The sequence below is a fragment of the Lactuca virosa genome, chromosome 3 (assembly GCF_052849685.1).
Source record: "Lactuca virosa cultivar CGN04683 chromosome 3, Lactuca_virosa_CGN04683_v6, whole genome shotgun sequence".
Lineage (NCBI taxonomy): Eukaryota > Viridiplantae > Streptophyta > Magnoliopsida > Asterales > Asteraceae > Lactuca > Lactuca virosa.
The window spans coordinates 70,428,140-70,434,696 of NC_136428.1; the positions used below are offsets into that span (position 1 = coordinate 70,428,140).

General features: G+C 35.5%; 1 pseudogene; it reads left to right on the forward strand.

Moving 5' to 3' along the window:
* The first annotated feature begins 2,108 nt into the window (after positions 1 to 2,108).
* On the forward strand, positions 2,109 to 3,746 carry LOC145163630 (tetrahydroberberine oxidase pseudogene; annotated as a pseudogene).
* Positions 3,747 to 6,557: the final 2,811 nt, after the last annotated feature.

The window sequence follows — 6,557 nt, forward strand, 5'->3', positions numbered from 1 at the left end:
TCTCTTGAATGAGCACATCAGTTTATGTTTTGTTTCTGATTAAGTTTTATGATGTAAATCAGTTTTTGTTTCGTTTCTGTCTTTCTGTTCATGTTTTGATTTGATATCTAGTTTGTTTTTTTATACAGTTTTGATACTCTTTCTTGCTGATTTAAAGTGACGAAAATCATAATGTACCCTTTATTCGTTTCCGATCTATTTTTGATCTTTTTCTGATTTGCTATCCGATAAATTTCTAATATGTTGTTGAAAAATTTCTGATTTTCTATTTAATAAGTTTTTGTTGTTTTCTTTACAGTTTTCATACCCTTTATAGCTTGAGTTTCACATATAGAACCAAGATTCCAAGAAGAAATATTAGGAGGAGGGCTCTTTTCAAGTAGAAGCCAATTTCTTTTTTATATATTATTTTGAATTTAATATTAATTTTATATATATGCAATGGAAAATTAAAGTTTATAATTTTTTGCTTAAATTTTAGGATCCTTCAAACTTTAGGGCCTATTTTTTTTGTTAAACCGCACCAGGCCTCCAAACTAGATATCAAATCAAAACATGAACAGAAATGGGTAGTTTTCTATTGTTGTCATCAAACTACAAAATTAAACAAAAAAGTCTTATTTGCATGTGTGTTTAAAAGATATGTTTAAAACATGTAGCTCAATTCAAATTTCAAATTATCCCATCAAATAATTGAGTGTTATGCGAATAGAAAACATCCAAAACTTTTAGATACATTCAATCGTTGTCCAATTTGCAAAAGTAGGGTAACATTATCACTTCCCTTACCGGTAGGAGGAATCTATTACAAGTCCACCCCTACGAACTATTTTCCTTACCCTATAATTATTTTGTTTTCTTTATTATTATATTATAAATAGTATACTTAACTAATATTTATTTTAATAAAAACTATAAAATAATACTATAATTGTAACCTACGTGGACCTTTGTGTTTAGCCGCCATGGTAGTGGTCAAGTGGTCATCGACTCATAGACAATTTCAGATTTGTTTAAAGGTGAATAGAACTTATAGTATGCAACAGTAAATGATTTTAAAACTATTGTGAACATTTTTTTTATAAAGATCATAAGTTAGGCTACTAAAATACCTGAATAAGATGGTGTATTCCAAATTTGATTAACTTTTTGACACATATATACTATAACAAATTTACCAAAATAAAGACATTTCGAAATCTCATTTGCACACCTTGTGGACAGTGGACACCAAATGACTTCAAACCACATGAGTTCCTTTACGTTAGTATTCTTTACATACATAGAAAGTTGGTTTTGCTTATTTCCGCTTGTAGGGACATTTCACAACTTATGAACATTCTGCAACTCTTATGTCAGTTATGTGAGGCAACTTTTTAGGGGTTTTCAGTGATAGGTATGGGGTTAAAAATGATCTCACAACAAATCAGGATCTAAGGTTGATAAAAATATTTTACATTTGGTACAACTGAAACACATGTCAAGGAAGTTTTGCGACATTTAAAGTTAGCTTTCATAGTCTATGGTTTTAGGTTTCACAATTTCTACAATTACGAATTAGCTCATGTTTTGTAAATTTTAATTTTATTTTAATTAATGTTTTAAATGTTCTTATTAGTTGGTTATCTGTCATCACAACATGCTATCCTATACGACTATACGAGAAAAGCATGACCAAAAGTATCCGCTATTTCGTCTTTTAATTTCTTTTTACCTTATTTAAGCCATTTTCACTTCATTTTGATTTTTCTTAAGATACCGTCCCTACATGCGATAATGTCCCTACACCCTTTGGCCTTAATTTGATGCCTCTCTGGCTTTTTCCTTCAAACTTGTCAACTATATTTCATGCAATCGAATATCATCGATGGTAATTCATAATTGTGTACGAAAAAGAGAGGCAAATAAAATCCAAAACCCTTGCACCAATTTGCTAATTCAACACACCGGCGGCTTCATGAAATCAAATCATTGTTGATCACCATCTTACTTCCAGTGGTTTTCCAGCCCATGTGCATTCACCTGTTTGACAACCCCACTTGCAGTCACCTCTTTGTACTCTACCCTATATAAAGACACAAGGGCGATAAAATCAAACTCACCAAAACATGAAGAAGTCTCAACTAAACTCTCCTGTCTTCTTCTTCGTTCTTATTCTATCATTTTCTGTTTCATGGGCAGCAATATCTTCCATTCTTGATGTTACACCAGGTCCTGAAGATTTCTTAAGCTGCATACGATCCTACTCCAACAACTTGACATCCATCTCCGAACACATTTTTACCTCTGGCAATGCTTCTTTCTTACCCACTTGGCAAGTGCATGTGCAAAACACTAAGTTCCTTAAACCTTCCACTCCTAAACCATCTGTCATCGTGACACCTGTGGACGAAACCCTTGTCCAAACATCTTTACACTGCGCCAAGAAACATGGCTACGAGCTCAGGATGAGGAGCGGGGGCCATGACTACGAGGGTCTCTCCTACACCGCTGATGTTCCATTTGTGATGCTTGATTTCACTAAAATGAGGTCTATAGAAGTGGATGTAGCAAACAGTACTGCATGGGTCCAGGCTGGCGCTGCACTTGGTGCAGTCTATTACGCTATTTCTCAGAAAACCGACACCTTGTATTTTCCGGCAGGTGTTTGCCCCACGGTGGGTGTTGGTGGTTACATGGGCGGTGGTGGCTATGGAAACCTGTTGAGGAAATACGGTAGTGCTGCTGATAATGTTATTGATGTTCGCTTCATGGATGTCAATGGAAATATTCTCAACAGGAAGACGATGGGTGAAGATTTTTTTTGGGCTATTCGAGGAGGTGGTGTTTCCAGTTTCGGAATTGTTCTTGCATGGAAGCTGAGGTTGGTTCCTGTTCCAGAAAAAGTAACCGTCTTTATACTGAATAAAACTTTGGAACAAGGGGCAACAGAACTCTTCCATAAATATCAAACCGTCATACCAGCTATTGATAGAAATTTACACATGAGAACACAGGTGTTCGGTGAATATATCGGCAACACTACCAAGAAAACCGTTCGAATTATGTTCGAAGGAATTTATCAAGGCAGCATCAACACATTGCTTCCATTGTTGAACAAAAAGTTTCCGGAGCTCGGTGTTACAGGAGAGATTTGTGAAGAAGTAAGAAGCATCCAGTCGACCCTTGTGTTTTGGGGCTTGCCAAGCTCCGCCCCCATCGAGACTCTCTTGAACCGATCAGCCATAGCCAAGCTGAACGACAAAACTAAATCAGACTACGTCCGGACACCGATCCCCATAAACGGGTTGAGAAAGATTTGGAGAAAACTTATGGAAAATGACGAATCAGGGCAACTTATGATTAATCCTTTTGGTGGAAGGATGGCTGATTTCTCAGAGACGGAAATTCCATATCCTCATAGAGCTGGAGTCTTGTTACAAATTCTCAAGACTGTCAATTTTCAAGATCAAACTTCAGATACGACCCCTACATCGCTCAAAAGGATAGCATGGTTGCAAAGCTTGGATGAGTTGATGACGCCTTATGTGTCAAAGAACCCAAGAGAGGCATATGTCAACTACAATGATTTGGATTTGGGTGTTGGAAGTGCTAATTACAAAGAAGCAAGTGTTTGGGGTGAGAGGTACTGGAAGAGGGACAATTTCAAGAAGTTGATTCGAATCAAGGCCAAAGTTGATCCGTTGAATTTCTTTAGGCGTCCACAAAGTATCCCTGTATTTTCAACACATCTCTCGGACATATGAACCTCTTCGAATGAAGACCCATCCAAAATATGGATTTGATTTGTCTTTTTTCACAAAACTAGCTATAAGTCTCCTTTTGGTCGGTTTCTTTTCTTTTTCTTTTCAAATATTTAAGACTCTAATATGTCATCTTTAAATAAATAAATCTAGTTTTTTTTCCTTATTTTGTCCCAAGTTAAAAGTCGGGTTTATAACTGAAAGCGTATCCACCTTTACCCTCTAATCATTATAAAAGAGACTTCCAATGGTTTTATAAATGAATAAATCTACTTTATTTCCCTATATCATATGACAATCACTTGAGTGGCCCAACTGTTGACAAGACAAAGAATAAAGTCACCATAGGGAAAAATTCTGAGAGTGAATCTCTGCGCATTAAAGGTTTCAATAATCAGGGTGGCTCGGAGGGGTGCATAACATACTCTAGACTGCTTATAGACTTTATTTAGAGGTCGTTTGATAGTTGTTGATTGAGTTGGAACTTTTGACTGAGTCTATAACCATGTTGTTTGATTATATCTCTAACTGACTATGATGAATGATAATAAATGACCATATTACCCCTTGATGGAAAACTTTATATAGCGCCAAAAAATAACAACGAAATTTATTCTTGATTCAGAAAAAGCAATGAACTTTGATCGGAGTTTGTGATACAACAAACAAATGAAAATCAATTTAGTGATTTCCCTTAGCTACTTAAAATAAACAATGAATCAATTCAGTGATTTCCCTTAGCTATTTACAACAAACAAATGAATCAATTTAGTGATACAACAAACAAACCAAAACCAAGTTGCAAATTTAGGCAGTTAACTTTTCTTCATTATCAATCCAGAGTTATCATCATGTTTTAAAATAAAAAACTATCTAAAAGTATGGAACAAAATTTGTGTTAGTCAAACTCTATCATATGTTAACAAGACCAAAAGTTCCACTGCAACTATGAAACTTGTAATTCTTAAGAGTTCCACTGCAACTATGAAACTTGTAATTCTTAAGAAGCATGTATAGATAATCAATATACATATAGAAATGATTACACAATCAGATTGGACTTCCTTGTTGTGCCTTGCATCGTCTTCCATCTCTCTCTCTCTATGTTTTTCGGTATGGACTCACTCTCTCTCTAACCATAAGCAAGTGTGTGCCTGATAGAGATGCTATTTCTTCATTTGCAGCTTTGTTTTTCTTCTCTGATAATCAAGACCACAAGACTCACTCAGGCAAGTGATCGAACACTTGGTGGACAGATGAAATCCAAGGTGATTTTGAGGCTATTGTCAATTGATTCGTTGTCAATTTATCAAACATGAATATTACTTGAAGCTTCAAACCGATAAAAGGAACCTATATTTTTTCAAAGTTTTAATTCAAACATATTAAAAAAAACTTCTAAGCAATATAACGAACCCATAATTTTAAAGCTTCAAATCGAACCAATGGAACCAATCGAATTTTACAACTATAATCGAATTCAAAGATAAAAAATACAAGAAATCAAGATTCTTACCCATTAATCGAAATCAAAGAAGCTGTCTGGGATATCTGTAATCGAAATCAAAGAAGTTGTTGTCGAGTTGTGCCTGTGGACGAAGTGGGATGTGGGAAACAATTTGGAGAAATCGACTTGATGTATGAGATTCACCGGACCTGCTTGTTGCGGTGGAAATGGTGGGTCATCGGACGCCGGTGAAGGTGGAGGAGCACGGTGTGGCTGAGCGGAGGATGGAGTGGCATGGGTGAGTTATTGTTTAGCGATCGAGGAAGAAACTAGCGTGAAAGCAAAGAGGGCAAAGAGATTATCACCTCTTTGTTTCGGTTAGCAACATTTTTTAGGCAGGCCGAGTAAGAAGTCAGGTCAGCTATTGCCAACAGAGTTAGTCACTTTTAGGCTTTATCAAACCAGCTGACGCGGACCGAGTCAGCCAAAATTGTTGACCGGACCGGTCAGCTCATTATCAGGGGGTGTTTGGGAAAACTTTTTAAGGTTGAAAGTGGACTTTTTGGCTAGTGACTTTTTTCAAGAAAAAATCTTTAAAAAGTGTTTATATTTGCTTTTAGGATAAAAGTTAAATTTTCAGGTTAAAAATTCCCAAAAGTCACAAAAAGACAGGATTTGTGACTTTTGAAACACTCTTTTTTCCTTCTATACAAAAAGTCATTTTAAAAGATCTTTTTCAATATCCAAACATCTTTTGGATCTTTTTTAACTTTTTGGAAAAGTTAAAAGCAAAAAGTTGTTTTAAAAGCAATCACAAAGACCCTCTCAAACGAACCATTAGTCATGCCACAGATGAGACCCATCCTCTTAAGACTCAAAACTACGCTGCAATGGATAATTAGGCAGCCCATATTCATTATTTATATGGCATGAATTTGTAAAATACAAACACATCACGAATTATAAAACATATTTTGGGTAACAACACAAACACAACACGTAACTAATATGTGTAACACATGACACCACATGATTATTCATGTTTTTAACCATGTTATATGTTGAAAGATGATCGATCTATCTACACAATCTTGTTAATGGAAAGATAGTTTAGGAATGTGTTGTATTCCTTGCAAGGATAAGTGAACTGATCGATAGATTGCAGCTAATGAATAGTTGTTGGAGCATGTTGATTGTCAAAGTGGAAAGTTCAAGGTTGATATGTAAAGATGTGGAACACGCCAAGCTTATTTGTGAATATGAGAACTGCAAGGACTGATTCTGTAAATGTGCCAAGTACACAAATGTCACACTTAGAAAGTTGTATATATTAATTAGTGGTGATATACACTATATATGTAATAGAT